Source organism: Coenobita brevimanus, chromosome 107, assembly GCF_032717465.1.
Source record: "Coenobita brevimanus isolate Jiangsu-jjx chromosome 107, ASM3271746v2, whole genome shotgun sequence".
Lineage (NCBI taxonomy): Eukaryota > Metazoa > Arthropoda > Malacostraca > Decapoda > Coenobitidae > Coenobita > Coenobita brevimanus.
The window spans coordinates 26,560,591-26,578,598 of NC_137060.1; positions in this window are offsets into that span (position 1 = coordinate 26,560,591).

Here is an 18,008-nt window from a genome sequence, read left to right on the forward strand (position 1 = left end):
AATGATTCACAGGTATACATGGCGAGTGATGAGAAGGGTGGGTGGTGAACTGAATGAAAGGAAGGCAATGATTGATTATGTGTGTGTGGATGAAAGGATGCGAAGATGTGTAATGGATGCAAGAGTGTATAGAGGGTGGGGGAGTGGACTTTCTGACCACTACTTGGTGATGGCCAGAATTAAAGTTCCAGTAAGTTGGAGGAATAGAAGAAGGGAAAGACGAGAGGAAGGAGTAGTTGCAAGGAGAGTGGAAAGGTTACAAGAGGATGAGAAAAAGGCAGAGTATAAGAGAGAAGTGGAGGAATGATTGGGCAAATATGAATTGGAGCAGATGGGAGACGTGGAAGGTGTGTGTAGAATATTTACAGAAGAAATATGTGCAGCATGTGATGTGGTGTGTGGAAGGAAGAGAAGACGGAGGGGGATGCAAGGAACAGCGTGGTGGACTGAAGAGGTGAAACAAGCTGTGGCACAAAAGAAAAAAGCATACAATGAATGGATGAGAAATAGGGGCGTGGAAGAGGTTGAGAGGCGGAAGAGAGAGTTATATGTAGAAAGGAAGAGAGAGAGGAAAAGATTAGTAAGAGAGAGTAAGAAGAGAGTGGATGAGGAATTTGGAAGAAATTTGAGTGTAAAGTGGAGGGACTGTAAGAAAATGTTCTGGAAAGAGGTGAAAAGAGTAAGACAGGGTGGAAGTGAAGTTAGCAGGGGAGTGAAAGATAAAAATGGTAGATTACTAGTGGAGAAGGGAGAAAAAGTGAGCAGATGGAGAGAACACTTTAAGGAATTGTTGAACATAGAGGATGGAAGTAATGCGAGTATAAGTGGCTGGGGAATGGCTGGGAGAAGGAGGGAGGTGAGAAGACAGGAAGAAATCAGTAGGATAGAAGTTGTGGAAGCAATGAAGAAAGTTAAATCAGGGAAAGCCCCAGGAATGATGGAGTGTGTGGTGAAATGCTGAAGCATGGGGGAGAGATAGTAGTAGAATGGATGTGGAAGATGTGCAGATTGGCCTGGGAGGAAGGTAGAGTCCTGGAGGATTGGAAGTCAGGTATAATTATTCCCTTGTACAAAGGAAAAGGGGAAAAAGAAGTGTGTGGTAACCATAGGGGCATTTGTCTTCTTAGTATAATAGGAAAAGTGTATGGTAGGATACTTATTGACAGAGTTAGAGAAAGAACAGAGAAATTAGTTGGAGAAGAACAGGGAGGCTTTAGGAAGGGAAGAGGTTGTGTAGATCAGATATTCATTCTCAGATCTTTAGTGGAAAAGTTTCTAGAGAAGGGAAAGAAGTTGTATGCGGCATTCATGGATTTGGAGAAAGCATATGACAGGGTGGATAGACAAGGATTGTGGAAAGTGTTAAGAATATATAGAGTAGATGGAAAGTTGTTGAATGCTGTGAAGAGTATGTACGATGGTGCAAAGGCTGCAGTGCGTGTGGATGGTGAACTAAGTGAATTTTTCTCTTTGAAGGTTGGGTTGAAACAGGGATGTGTCATGACTCCATGGTTGTTCAATCTGTACATGAATGGGGTAATAAAAGAGGTACAAGATAGGGTAGTGGATGTTGGAGTGGCCATGGTGAGAGAGGATAGTGTTTGGAAACTCCCTGTACTGTTGTTTGCAGATGATACTGTGTTGTTGAGTGAAGACGAAGGGGAGCTGCAAGGCTTGGTGGATGAGTTTGAGAGAGTGTGTAAGAAACGGAATCTAAAAGTGAATGTAGGGAAGAGTAAAGTGATGGTCTTTGAGAATGGTGAAGTCAGTGAATGTACAGCGAGGTTGGATGGTGAGGAATTGGAAAATGTGAGTACGTTTAAGTACTTGGGTAGTGTGATGAGTAAGGATGGAGGTTTGGAGGGTGAAGTGCTTGAAAGGGTACAGCAGGGAAGAAAGGTTGCTGGTTCCTTGAAAGCAGTGATAAGAAACAGGGAAGTGAGCATGGAAGTGAAAAAGTTACTACATGACAGTATTGTGATACCAACTCTAATGTACGGAAGTGAAGCTTGGACGTTGTTGGAAGGACACAAGTCAAGAGTGAGAGCAGTGGAAATGAGTTATTTAAGAGGAGCCTGTGGAGTCACATGGAGAGACAGGCTGACGAATGAGGATATAAAGGAGCGTTGTGGTGTTGATGTGGATGTGATAGGAAGCGTTATGAGGAACACACTGAGGTGGTTTGGCCATGTGGAGAGGATGGAGGGTGAAAGACTGACGAAGAGAGTATATGTGAGTGAGGTGGAGGGGGAAAGAGGGAGGGGGAGGCCGAGGATGAGATGGAGGGATGCAGTGGAGAGGTATATGAGAGAGGGGGGTGTGAGCTGGGAGCAGGGGAGTGAAATGGCGGGGGACAGGGCGACTTGGAGGCGATTTGTTTGTGGCCACCCCAAACGGGATTGAGGCGTCTGGCAATAGATAGATAGAGATAGACAAACTACTGTACTAATCTTGAACAGCTTTAATATATATGTATTCTAGATACAGGTATTTCTTCATATCCTCAGGGCCAGATTACCAGGTATAGGCAAAATGGGCAACTGCCTACCAGACCATCTAGACTTCCAGAGCGGAATAAATATATGCTTTGGGCGTCCAAATAAGGGCCATCACCCATCAGGCCATCAAAAAAGGCCATTATAGGTCATGCCAAAATTTCACTGGAAATAATGGAAAAAAGAGATTTATATGTTGCAGGCCAACCGTCTGCGTTGCCTACCAGGCCACAGCAGGGGTAATCCGGCCCTGCATATGCTGCACTGGTACCTGCAGTTAAATCAATAACTGAGGCCATAACAATTTTCCATATACAGTAACCAAGAAAAATGATGTGGAATGCATAACATTATAACAGAGGCTGCTGTATTACGGTCCTGGTCGTTTCGGCCATAACATCCAAACTGGCAAACAGCCAAATCACCTAATGGCCTAAACAGCCTAAATAACCAAACTTCATCAAGATGACACTGCTAAGCTAGGTTAGGTTAGGTTACAGCCTAAATGACTTACGACCAAAACGACCAAGACCCCTGTATTAATACAAGCCAAATAAGTCAGCAGTTACTGTTTCAACCCTCATCCCCTCCACTATTTGTTTACCAACCCATTTTTTCGATGCTCTGATATGGTTTTCCACATGAAGGTATCAAGCAAAATCGGATGAGTTTCTAGATTTAACAATGCACTCTTCCCCTTGTTTAGCTCAGTTAACTGAAGTTTATGGTAATTATCAAGATGAACACTTTCCCTATGGGTCAAGTGTCATGCTTGGCTATGATTAATAAAATTAAGCATCGGCCACTTTTGTCAAAAAAAATACAGAAGTTCACCCAACCTAAAACAACATTCTGGTAAACCTAAACTAACCTTCTTTTACACACTGTACTTGGTTTACTTGGTGAAGCTCAGAAGCTCCATCTCACAGTTTTGGTGTTCCACTGCTGCTCCACACCCAGCATCAATTCCTTTTTCCATGCAGGAGGTCTGGTATGGTGTCTGTGGCTGCTTGACATTTGTTGGCAGAGTTGTTTTCTTGCACACGTGTCCTGATCTTGATTTGACATAAGGTATTACTCCACAGTTGGTGGAGGGGAGATTCTGCAGAAGTCTTTCCAGTAGTTTCCATACGTATATTATGACGTACCACTCCCTCTGCCTCTGCTCCACGTATATTCCAAGAGTTTTAAGACGTTCCTAGTAGCTGTGGCCTTTTGTGCTCCTGACTGTTGCCGTAAAGGAGAACTGTATGTCTTCAGGAATCTGGATGTTTGTTGATCTTGTGTTTGAACCAAAGATGACTACAGCAGCTCATTACTGGCTGTACAAGTGCTGACCACAGCATCACTGGGCAACCAGCCTCCCAGGAATGGAAAGTTCTCAGGATCCACCCTGAGATCTTTTTTGCCTTCTTTGTAGATTCTTTCATGTACTGATGGAAGGAGGTATCATGGCTGAGGCACACCCCAAAACACTTTACATGTGGTACCACAGGTAAGCTGTGCCCATTGCATGCTTTCATGGTGGTATCAGTTTTGATTTCTTGTCTTGTGCCACACCTGAGAACCTCGAACCTGTCATTGACAGTCATTGCTTCTGACTATCCAGGCATAGACCCAGTATAGATCTTCCTGCAAGAACTCCACATCTTTCTTTATCTTTGCTTGTATGCCGACCGTTGTGTCATCAGCGCTGGACATCAAAATGAAGTGGGTCATTTCACTGGCACTCTTCTATCAGGACGAAATGTAGGAGACCGAGGACTGATCTCCAAGCCTCCACTGACAACCTGTAATTTGAGAGACTTATTAATATTTACTGCCACTTTCGTGTCCTCTCCATGAGGAAACTGCTGACAATTCTAAGGTACCTCAAGTTTGTCTAGCCTAACCCAACCTGACTCAATGAAGCACTGTAATCTTCCCCTCATTATTTCCCATACCCTCAACTTGCTGTTAAATATAGGTACCTTGAGGGTATGAAGTAACCCATTAACCATTAAATTTTTATCGTTGCTTCATTCTGCTTGAGATTGCTAAACATTCTTAACTTCCCTTGATGGTCAGCCTTGAAGCTTAGAGGAAACTGAATCAAACCATGCTGAAATAAAATATCTGGTATTATCCCTTTATGTCAACTGTAGCAGGTTATTCTGATGTTCCCCTGGGTCCTACCACTGATGCCATATTCGTTAATAAATGCCATGCACCTGCATTCTGCATATTTAATTCCTGTTTTCCATAACGTTCAAGCCCTGCCCTATCTGATGAGATTAACAAAGCCTGTCAGTGAGAAAACAAGTGGGTTATCACATCAGCAATAATGTAAGCCGCTGCCATCGCATTCCCTTTTTTTTTATCATTTGAATATGACCATCTATTTAATGTGCCAGTTTCACTGGGTATTATTACTATGCGACACCCTCAATGTCTAGGCATACTTCCATGTGAGCAATTCACAGCAGAACAAAGACATTAAAATATAAATATTTTTTCCGTTAGTCAAATACTTCAAAGATTTGTTGTGGCAATCCTGATCAACTCTCAGAGGCATGGGATGTACAATAAAGTATTCAGTTACGTTGCCTCTGCCACCCTTTCCTTGGTTTTGTTTTGGTACACATCAATGCAGTGTTGCCAACTCCAAATTTCAACACGCGCTAGACTGGACCCTCCAAAAAATCGCTAGATTTGGGCTAAAACACGCTAAATTTTGAAATGTCTATTACGTAAAACATACTAAGAAAACGACAATTCACACAGTTTGAGAAACTAATGAAGAGTTAAATCTCATAATTCGATTACAATTAACTTGATTACAGCAAGGGAAAAAAAATAAAAAGTACTAATGCCTTCATTACAAGAGTGGAACCAGTTAATGAATGTGAGACTGTCTCGCTGGAAGTGGCTGGGGCACATACACATAAAAGAAGGCAGTTTAATGCAGGATGTGCCAGAGTGGACTGCTAGAGGAAGAAGAGGTAGAGGTAGGCCGAGGGAAACCTGGTTGAGGACAATGAAAAGAGAAGCAGGAGAGGAGTGTTGGTGGGACCTGAGGGAGATGGCAAGAGACAAATATTGGTGAAGAGAGTTCATCGAGGCCCTATGCATCCCGTGGGGTGCCACAGGAAATGATTGATTGATTGATTGCCTTCATTGTTCCTTGGAAACATGTCAATATCGAGATCTGACTATACAGTACAACTGGGTATTCCATTTGTATGGAAAAATTAAACTTGGGAAGTAGCCTACTTATTATCTCGTGCTGTACTTAGTCATCAATGCCTTTAAAAAGAGAACACATGTGATTTCCAGACCTCGATAGATGAAGATGTGTTCTAGCATTATTGAGGGCAAGAGTACATTCGTCACTATCAACACTGAAAACTGACTCACGGAGGGCAGTGACCGACTCGCCGACGGCCTGTATGACCGAACTGACAGGAAACAGACATGAACGTGAACAAATGAACGTGAACTGAACGTAGGCAGTAGTGTAACATACATGCTTACGAGTGGGAGGCAGGCTGATTACAATGTCATTAATTTTATTAATATTGTGAGATTGCATGACAAATATATCCTTTCCACCTCTCTAGCAAACCGTCAGACGAATGTGCAATCTCGCTAGATTTCTTGCTAGTTGCTAAATCAATATTTTACCAGTTAGATTACAAACAAAATCTCCAGATTTAGCGGGAATACTGCTAAATTGGCAACACTGCATTAATGTACAGTCTCGGACTAGGATCATTATTATTTTTTTGTGCTTTATGCTAATAAAAAACATCTGTTTTGTTTTTTGGAAAAGAAATGCTGTTACATTCAAAGTGCAATTTGTTCTAAGTGAAAGAATCAAAGATTAACTGAAAAATAACCGAGGTCCAAAAGTTGCGTTAAGACAATTTTCGGCGGGAATTGTTGATGTGAAAGCTTGACGACGAAAGTTGTTGATGTGACGTTATTAGCTAAGTTGTTGGTGTGATTTTTCTTTTTTCTACGCAAATTGTTGATGTAACGGACAATTTTCGATGCTAGTTGTTGATTTGAAGAATGATTTTCGACGCGAGTGATGTGAAGAACTGAAGACTTCCTATAGGACGAACGAATGCCAAGGTAAGAACTAAAGTTTGTTTTTGTTAGGATAAAAGGATGACTGAATTAAGACTAAGGGATTTCCAAGTCAGTATCGTAGATTGTAATAGGCTTTGGATTCTCTCTCTCTCTCACACACACACACACACACACACAAGTACAGTTAGATAAGAACACAGGCTATACGAGGCACAATTCGTTCTTCCAGGTTTCAGGTAATGATCGGGAGTATAGCCTTTTTAGCGGCACTCCCTGATGTTATTGTCGCTGTCTGGTTATACTTTTCTTTAATCTTGTGTATGTCCCATTTTCTTTTCCCTTATCTTCCAAAAAGAATAAATAATTTCCTTTGTTTCATCTATATTTTCATTTTCAAATAAGAACTTTCCAATAACATTTTTCACACTTTCTTCGTAAGGCAGCTGTAATCTAATACACTTTCTCCTTTCCTCAAAATAAAATGAGTCAAATCTTCTTTTATGCTGTCACATAGGTCACATTTTGTCTCCTCTCCTCTAAACCTTTTCCTATCATTTAAATTTAAGTTGTTAGTTCTGCATTTAAATAATAAAACAGCTCTGTCTATTGTCATATGCACTTTCTTGGTTTCCTAATTCTGTTCTCCATTCTCTATAAATACTGAAGCTTTCTTTCTCATTCATAATCTTTTTCCATTCTATCCTGTCCCATTCCTTCACTTTTCTTATTTCTTCGTCCGTACTATTTTTCATTGCTACATCCTGCACTCCTATTTTCTTTAACTCTTTGTTCAGCTCCTTCATCCATCTATTTTTCTTTTCCTCTCTTGTGACCTCTACTATCCTTCTTAACAAATCATTTCCTTCTTCTTTCATGCTGTAACTTAAAAATTTCCATTGTCCCTCTAGTATTCTAGCCTTCATGGATGCTGCACCAATCTCTCCCCTCAGAGCTGCTGTTTGAGTGTATCTGGATGCTCCCAAAATCATTCTATAAACACTATTTTCCACTCTTTGTAGTTGGTCTATTTCTTGTTTAGTCATATCCATCACACTGACTCCGTATAATATCGATGGTAATGCTATACTTTTCCGGAAAGTTTTCCCTATTAATAATCTTGAGCAGCTTTGTTTTATCACAGGATATGTCATATTTGCTAATTTTCGTGCCTTGTCCAACAGTACTTTCTTTTGTTCTTTAAAACAATTCTTACTATCATTTATCATTAGGCCCAGATATTTAATTTTGTCTCCAACTTTTATACCTCTAATATTGTCTGGTTTTTCTTTCATATTATAAATTAATATTTGACACTTTGTCTTATTCATTTCCAATCCGTATTTTCTACTCACTCTAATCGCTTCATCTATCACCTCTTCTGCCTCCTCTTGACTACTGGCCAACAGCATTCCATCATCCGCAATGAAAAGAGATGATATCTTAAAGTATTCGTCCTGAAACCCTTTGTCCACTTCCTCTAACTTTTTAATTATTTCAAATGTTACTAGTTCGAATAATGTCGTAGACACTGTACAGCCCTGACGTATCCCACTTGACACTTCCATTTCTACTCTTTCTTCCCCAATTTCAATTATTGTTTTATCTTCATTATATATTTCAGCCAACAAATCAATGATTTTTGGGTTTATCATAAGTATATTTATCAATTCCTCTCTCTTTATACTATCATAAGCCTTTTTATAGTCAATTGCTACCACAAATAACGGCTTTTTCATTTCAAAAGACTTTTCCACACAGTATCTCAGTATAAATAAATTATTTTCCATTCTTGCATTTTCTGTGAACCCTCCTTGTACATCCTTTTCTAGCTAGTTCTTTTTTATATGATCTTCTAAATACAGTCTCACTGCACCCATCATTAGTTTATATCCTTGGTTTGTCAATGCAATTGGTCTTAGCTCTTGCACTTTTGGTTTTGCTACTTTTGGTATCATAGTTGTTCGTGATTGTTTCCATCCTTTTGGTATAATTCCTGTTGCTATTGTCCCTCTTAAACTTCTTATCATTTCTTCTACCAACTGCTCGCTTTCCCCTAAGCTTTTGAACATTTCAGGCTTTAATCCATCCATCCCTGCTGCCTTCCCACACCTCATCTTTTTCAAACATTTTCTCACCCTGTCCTCCCTTACGATTTCATTACTTATGTGAATTATTCCCTTTTCCATTTTTGTTATAATTTCAAAATGCTCTCTTTGCATCACACTGCAGCTCCTGATATATGTACCTCTGGTCTTATCTTTACCATTTTGCTCACTGAAAACACACCTCTCTCTGCCTATCTGTATATTTTTCTTTACTTCCTCATATTCTTTTTCATATTCCTCTTTTCTTTTACTGATCCATACCTTACTTATAGTGTTTTCATTGTTCCTATATACTGTGCTCCAAAATTGTACTATTTCTTTTCTTATACCAGCTTTATCCAGTTCTTTTGCATCTTCTCCATATATCCTTACATTATCTTCTTTTTCTCGGTTTCCTTTCGATTTATTTATGTATTTCTACATCTTCCTTCTTTCCGTCAGATGAAAACCAACCCACAGCTGTACACGTCTGTTCACACCTACGCGTCATCTTATTAATACAGTCCAAATTCCTGCACCACTCTGCCGAATTTGTATATGTGATTTTTTTCCACGGCGGTATTAAGGTGTTAGTCATTTACCCTATAAAGGAATACCTTGCACTTGATATCGCTTTTCCACACCACCCAATGAGGTAGCGACACAGGCGCGTTATGTCTCCATTTTTATCCCGGCGAGACATTCCCCAGTAGGCCTATTTAGCCGGAGACAGAGTGCACTTAATGCTGTGTAAGACAAATCAGACAACGAAGTTTAAAAAAGGAAGTTCTTTATAAAACAAGAAATCCTTACCGTAATGCAAAAAGTAAAACCTCCGTAAGTAATACAAGAAGAAAACAAAAAATGTCCTTATTAAAACAAATTCCTTATAACAAAAGGTAAAACAACTCCGTAAGTCATACAAGAAGAAAATCAAGTAAAAAAGAAGTCCTTAATAAAACAATAATTCCTTATAAGAAAAGGCAAAACAGTTCAGTGAATCACACAGAAATCAAATGTGCAATCATGTCGCTCAGATCATACGAATGGCGTTGGCGACCGTAGTGACGGCTTGTGAAAAGGGTGGGTTGGCGGTGAGGTGGTGGGTCAGGAACAAACACATCATTACCGCCACCATTTTGCCGCCAAACAAGCAGTACACCGCCACCCAATTGTCAGGCGTGGCGTACCAAAAGGCCCGGGACTCCATAGCGCCAAAATACTCGAGCGGCAGCGACACCTCTGCATAAAACTTGGCGCACAGGGCCAGACCCCAGGCCACCTGGCCCACACCAACGGCCAGAGTAATCAGAAGCATCGCCAGATGAAACCAGTAATTTTTGATAACCGTAAAACTTATCCCAGTTAGCAGGGACAAAACCTCGTATACAATGATATAACTAACACCATTAGTAAGCTGGTATTTCAGTTTAGCTAAATTGTTAACACCACTAATCTCAGCAAACGGTTTACTAAAAACTGTATTGAGATCCGGACTCCCGGGCAAATTTTTAAAGGTTTTTCTTAATGCCGAGAAAATCTGTTCCACTGTTTGTCCGGCGGGTTTGAATCCCAGAACATCCTGTGGAGGGACGTGGCCCTCATGGATGGCGTCAATGATGCCGTCGACAGGGTTGTCCGGAATATCGTGAGGAATGAGAGTGATTTGAAGAAACAGTGAACAGATTAGGCTCATTAGCATACACGGGTAAATCACACAGCAAAATGCCAGAATGATACGTTTTTTGCAGCGGTTACGTCTTGGCGCGATGCTGGGGCACCGCACCCCCTTTTCAAGGTCAACAACGGGGTCCATTGCCACCCCGGATGACCTTTAACCTACCCGACCTTACAAACTGAAGGTTAACCAATAAACCTCAAGAAAGAATACACGAGTACAAGATTAACGAAGAGAATAAACTTTTAAACTGAGTCGAATAGATTAACACTCAGAGAGCAAGAGAATTATACCACAGAGGATTGCGAATATGATACAAGATTAAGGACTTATTGCAACGCGAGGATGACACCTAATGACTTTGACCTGTCGATTCGAACTGACCCCTGACGACGATGCTGCCAAATTTATAGGCCAGAATGACCGCCCGGGAGGTTACAGTAATTGTTCTGGGATATAATTACCGCCCGGGAGGTTACACTAATTGTCCTGGGATATAATTACCGCCCGGGAGGTACACTAATTGACGTCCGGGATTATAATTACCGCCCGGGAGGTCACACTAACTGACGTCCGGGGGATATCTTAGTTAAGTCAACCCTTCAGTCCAATGACATACTTTTTCTGGGTTATAGTGGAGATATCTCATGTACTTCCAAAGGGTCCATCGGGATTTTCTTAAAAAATAAAAATTATACTTGGTATGTCGTGACGAATTTTATAGTGGAGAGAGAGAGAGAGAGAGAGATGGGGGGGGGCGGTAGTCAAGATTCCCAAGTCTTTGAGAGGCTGCCATGGGATCGAATATCCTGATGTCGAAGAACGCCCTCTGCCCACGTGTCCAGAAACCTCGAGCACTGACATCCACTCTTGCGTCATTTGATGTGTTTGCTGTTCCGTGGGTGAAGTTGCTCGCCGTCCAGGGGTAGCAGAGCTGGCTCAATCGTGACATCATGGCATATTTCCTGCAGCATTTTGGCAGTGAGGTCGCGTACTTCATCGTGTCGGATGCAAACAAAGCCTCCCTTCTTGCATACCATTGCATGGTTTGCATCAAAGGCAGTGCCACAGGCACAGTGTTGAGGTAGGTTCTCTATTGGCCACCCATATCTCAAGGCTATGGCATCAATAAATTCTTGTTTGTTGAAGTGAAAGCCCTTTGCCTTGAGAGGCAGGGTTGTGAGCCAGTTCGATGCCCCAACCTCCTGTGCAATTTCAACTCTTCTCCACTGGTCTGATGTTAGATGTTCGATTATATGCTGCAGTTGGTCTTTTTGTCTTGCTTCACGCTCCTTGCTTATCTGTGTCTTTATGTCTTTCTGCCTTTATACTTTCCATTCTTTATACTTTTCAGTCTTTTTTTATTTTGCTGTGCGCTGATCATTACTTTCTTTTCTCTTAGTTTCCACAATCCATATAACTAATCACACGGTGTGTGTGGACGGCCATCTTCCTCTTTGTCAAGTTCATTTTACGCGGCTGGCCATAGCCAAGGGCACTTTTCCCGACCCCCTGGCAGACGACGCGTTTGTCAACAACAGTGGACGTGAACCAGCTAATGACTTGCAAAGGATATTGCACTCCTCACCCTGCAGGAAGAGGAACAAGTCTCTGCAACAAGACAAATGAGGAATTCAAGATGGCACACGACGCATACCACTCTTGTCACAACCAGGAAGTAACTGTGTACAGAAGAAGGAGCCAACGAAGTTTTGGACAGCGACGGTGAGCGTGGACGTCCACGAATGTGTCTGGCGGCGTTGCACGCTTGGTTGTCCACCACGGTAGCACGGCACCAAATATGCACGTCCACGGCCACTTTGGATGGCCACGGCCAAGGGGTCTTCACTGTCCCCCTTCCCCAATTCTCTCAAAGACAGCAAGTCTTGACTTTGCCCTGCCTCTCAAAGACTTGGGAATCTTGACTACCGCCCCCCCCCTCTCTCTCTCTCCACTATAAAATTCGTCACGACATACCAAGTATAATTTTTTTTTTTAGAAAATCCCGATGGACCCTTTGGAAGTACATGAGATATCTCCACTATAATCCAGAAAAAGTATGTCATTGGACTGAAGGGTTGACTTAACTAAGATATCCCCCGGACGTCAGTTAGTGTGACCTCCCGGGCGGTAATTATAATCCCGGACGTCAATTAGTGTACCTCCCGGGCGGTAATTATATCCCAGGACAATTAGTGTACCTCCCGGGCGGTAATTATATCCCAGAACAATTACTGTAACCTCCCGGGCGGTCATTCTGGCCTATAAATTTGGCAGCATCGTCGTCAGGGGTCAGTTCGAGTCGACAGGTCAAAGTCATTAGGTGTCATCCTCGCGTTGCAATAAGTCCTTAATCTTGTATCATTTTCGCAATCCTCTGTGGTATAATTCTCTTGCTCTCTGAGTGTTAATCTATTCGACTCAGTTTAAAAGTTTATTCTCTTCGTTAATCTTGTACTCGTGTATTCTTTCTTGAGGTTTATTGGTTAACCTTCAGTTTGTAAGGTCGGGTAGGTTAAAGGTCATCCGGGGTGGCAATGGACCCCGTTGTTGACCTTGAAAAGGGGATGCGGTGCCCCAGCATCGCGCCAAGACGTAACCGCTGCAAAAAACGTATCATTCTGGCATTTTGCTGTGTGATTTACCCGTGTATGCTAATGAGCCTAATCTGTTCACTGTTTCTTCAAATCACTCTCATTCCTCACGATATTCCGGACAACCCTGTCGACGGCATCATTGACGCCATCCATGAGGGCCACGTCCCTCCACAGGATGTTCTGGGATTCAAACCCGCCGGACAAACAGTGGAACAGATTTTCTCGGCATTAAGAAAAACCTTTAAAAATTTGCCCGGGAGTCCGGATCTCAATACAGTTTTTAGTAAACCGTTTGCTGAGATCAGTGGTGTTAACAATTTAGCTAAACTGAAATACCAGCTTACTAATGGTGTTAGTTATATCATTGTATACGAGGTTTTGTCCCTGCTAACTGGGATAAGTTTTACGGTTATCAAAAATTACTGGTTTCATCTGGCGATGCTTCTGATTACTCTGGCCGTTGGTGTGGGCCAGGTGGCCTGGGGTCTGGCCCTGTGCGCCAAGTTTTATGCAGAGGTGTCGCTGCCGCTCGAGTATTTTGGCGCTATGGAGTCCCGGGCCTTTTGGTACGCCACGCCCGACAATTGGGTGGCGGTGTACTGCTTGTTTGGCGGGAAAATGGTGGCGGTAATGATGTGTTTGTTCCTGACCCACCACCTCACCGCCAACCCACCCTTTACACAAGCCGTCACTACGGTCGCCAACGCCATTCGTATGATCTGAGCGACATGATTGCACATTTGATTTCTGTGTGATTCACTGAACTGTTTTGCCTTTTCTTATAAGGAATTATTGTTTTATTAAGGACTTCTTTTTTGATTTTCTTCTTGTATGACTTACGGAGTTGTTTTACCTTTTGTTATAAGGAATTTGTTTTAATAAGGACATTTTTTGTTTTCTTCTTGTATTACTTACGGAGGTTTTACTTTTTGCATTACGGTAAGGATTTCTTGTTTTATAAAGAACTTCCTTTTTTAAACTTCGTTGTCTGATTTGTCTTACTTAGCATTAAGTGCACTCTGTCTCCGGCTAAATAGGCCTACTGGGGAATGTCTCGCCGGGATAAAAATGGAGACATAACGCGCCTGTGTCGCTACCTCATTGGGTGGTGTGGAAAAGCGATATCAAGTGCAAGGTATTCCTTTATAGGGTAAATGACTAACACCTTAATACCGCCGTGGAAAAAATCACATATACAAATTCGGCAGAGTGGTGCAGGAATTTGGAGTGTATTAATAAGATGACGCGTAGGTGTGAACAGACGTGTACAGCTGTGGGTTGGTTTTCATCTGACGGAAGGAACTGTGCCTCGTATAGCCTGTGTGTGTGTGTGTGTGTGTGTGTGTGTGTGTGTGTGTGTGTGTGTGTGTGTGTGTGTGTGTGTGTGTGTGTGTGGGTCAAGGCTGAAGGATGGGCAGAGGGCGTTCGTGATAGGGCAGGCTGACAGTCGGGTTCGTATCCAGATCTCACGAGCGAACCTTGGCGATGTAAACAATGCAGGTCCCGCACTGACCCTCCCACGTTATACTCTCTCTCTCTCTCTCTCTCTCAACTTACCTCCCTTCTATCACACCTTCGCTCTTTCCAAACCTCTACCATCCTCGTCATCCCTTTCATGTCCTGCTCTGTTTTCTTTCATTATTTTACTCTACTCTGTCCTGCGCTTTCTTGCCCTTCCCTGCCCTACCCTGCCCTGTTTCCTTTATTATACAGCTACCCTTTCTCGCACTTTTCTCCCCTGCCCTTCTGTGCCCCTCCCTGCCCTTCTGTATGCCTTGCCTTGTACTGCCATTTACCACCTGTCTTCCTTGTGTTGCAGGTATTGTGTCCTGTCCTTTCTTATCATGCTTATCCTTCCCCGTAGACTACCCGACCCTTCCCTACCCTATCCCTAGGTCAAGAGAATTAAAAGCCCTATCCCACCCTTTCTTAGCTTTGTTCTACCCTAGCCTACCACTCCTTACCCTTCCATATTTTTACCCTAGCCTTTAGTTCCCTTCCATATCCACCCCTTCGCTTCTCATTCATACCCTTTTCCATCTGTCCAGTCTTAATCCATTCTCCCTTCCCCTTCCCTTCCCTACCCTTTCCTGTCCCTATCCATTCCGTTCTGTCCATCCCTGCCCACCTGTTCCCTGCCCCACCTTGTTTCACTCCCTCACCCTGCCCTGCCACACCCTACCTACCCCCTCCCACCCCCGCCTCTCCTCCATAAACAGGTCTTACGGGGTCAAACACAAAATTCCCTTATATTTTCACTGCCTCCCGTCTTGCCCAACACGAGGCTGGTCTGTTTAGTTACCCATAGCTCTGCTGCCCCACCCTGCCCTGCCCTGCCTTGCCCGGCCTTGCCCTGCTCTGCCCTGGGCTTCACTGCACTTACTTACCTTACTTTATTTTTTACCTGCCTCTAATTACTCCAGCCCTCTCTTCCTTAGTTTACCTTACCCTATACTGCGCCTTTTCCTGTCTTTTTCTACCCTTCCTCCATGTTTCCTATAACCTACCCTGGCCTACACAACCCTTCTCAGTTCTTCCCTACATTGCCTTGTCCTACCCTAGTCTGCCCTATCCTCTCCTACCCTACTGTCCACCACCCTGTCCTCTCCTGCCGTACCATATCTTACCCTGTCGTCCCCTGCGCCACCCTTCCTTACCCTGCCTTACCTTACCTGTCCCACCTTCCTCATTATCCCATGCCCCCCACAGCTCCCAACCACACCCAACTCTTCCCTTCCCTTCCCGTCCCTTCTCTTCCCGTCTCTCTCTTACCCTCCAGCCTACCTTCACCCCTCCCCCTTTCAACTCCCCCCCTCCCCCTCCAACTTCCTCTCACCTTGCCCTGGGCGGAGGTGGGGTGAAGGAGGGGTAAGGGGAGGGGAGGGGGAGGGAGAGGAGAGGAAGGGGAGAGGGGAAGGGGAGGGGGAGGGAAAGAGTCAGAATGGGTACAGATTTCATGTTCATGTTTAACTTCTCACTGTCTTTTAAAATTATCTTAAATTGCTAATTCGTGGGTTTGGAAGGAGGTGATCAGCCCAGATAGGTTGGGAGAGAGAGAGAGAGAGAGAGAGAGGGAGAGAAAGGGGGGGGGAATGGTAGAAGGGAAATGGAAGATGTGGGATGGAAGGGACGGATGTTGGGAATGGTTGGAGAAGAAAGGGAAGGTAATTTGGAAAACTAGGAAGGGAGGGAATGAAGGAAAAGAAGGCTGGGATGAAGGAGGTGGAAGGACGGAGTGGTTAGGTGGGAAGGGAGGTTGTGTTGGGATGAGGGGGGGATGAGAGGGAGCCTTTGTCAACTGTGCATTTTTCTTTTACTGAATTAATTTTATTGGCTATTGCTTCCTTTCACACATGGCTGATTTCCTGGGTAGTGTGTGTGTGTGTGTGTGTGTGTGTGTGTGTGTGTGTGTGTGTGTGTGTTTGCGTCCCTGTGTGTGTGTGTGTGTGTGTGTGTGTGTGTGTTTGCGTCCCTGTGTGTGTGTGTGTGTGTGTGTGTGTGTGTGTTCATTTAACCATTACCTTCTCATTCGGTGTGTAACTATCCCCTTTCGGTGGGTAGGTTTCCCGATCATTTTGGGATCATCTGTCTCTCTACCTGTGATGACTATTTGTGCTGCATGCCCTCTATAACGTGGCATGCAGGCTAAAATCACGTGTAATGCCCACACCTCCCCTATAAATGCCCATCGTAAATCGGGGTATTGCATCATCGTAAATCGGGGCATGACCTTCACCTCGAACCCCTCCCCAAGCTTGCTAATCCGGGTGGTAGACTTCCACTGTGAATACAATGTGGCAGGAAAGTGTGGCGTAATTCGAGGACGTCAGGAAATTTGCTCAGTGGAATTAGGCTCTTTATTCATTAACCTTTTTGCTCATTCGCCTTATTACTCGCTTGATTATTCACTCGCACATTCACTCATTCACTTCCTCACTCATTGTCATAGTTATTAATATCCTGTTCACACTTTCCTTTTCAATTATGTTTATCAGTATCTCTTTCTCTCTCTCTCTCTCTCTCACACACACACACACACACACACACACACACACACACACACACACACACACACACACACACACACACACACCCTCGCCACACTCCACCTCCCTCACCCCCCCAACATTCCTAATCCCCCCCACCCCCTCCTTCATGCCCTGAGCACCTGGACATGAGGGGTCGGGACCCTGGCATTTAGTGGGGGCGTGGTCGCTGGGGGGATGGGAGTGGGAGGGGAGAGGTAGGGGGAGAAGGAGGGGGGAAAAGAGAGGATGGAGGGAGATAGGAATAGCGTAGAGGGAGAAGGGGAGAATGGGGAGGGAGAGGGATTGAGGGGGACAGTGGGGAGAGACGGGAGAATGCGGTAGGGAGGAGAACGGAGGGAGTGGGTAGGGGGATGGGAAAGGAATAAGAGGGGAATGACAAAGCGAGAAGAGGAGGGGAGGGGAGGGAGAGAAGAGGAGACTGGGGAGCGGAAGGTAAAATGGTAGGGATGAGAAGGAGGACAGAAGAGGGAGGATGGGAAGAGTAAGTTAGGGGGATGGGAGGATAGGGAGGAAGATAGGAAGAGAAGAGGAGAATGGAGAGAGGAAGGTGAGATGATGAAGATGAAGGGGGGAGAGAGGAGGGGGTGGAGGGAGTAGAGTAGGAGGAGAGAAGGAGAAATTGTAGAGAAAGATATGAGAAAAAGTATGAGGGAAGAGGAGGAGGAAGGATACTAATACATAAAGGAGAAGGAAAGTGGAGAGGAGAATGACAAGAGAGGATAATGGATGTCGTGAGGGAAGAGGGAGAGAGAGAAGGAGGAGAGGGAGGAAGAGAAGGACGTATGGAGAGAGTGGAGAGGTGAGAAGAGGAAGAGGAGGAGGGGGAAAAAAGGGGGCGAGGGGATGGGGGTCAAGGAGGTGAGGGATGTATAACAGGGCTGGTCATTGGAGAGAGAGAGAGAGAGAGAGAGAGAGAGAGATGAATGAAACAGGTAGGGTGGAGGAAACTAGGGTGAAGGTAAGTGAGAAAGAGGGAGGAAAAAAGGAGAGTGGAAGGACTGAGAGGGGAGAGAGTTACATAGACACACAGA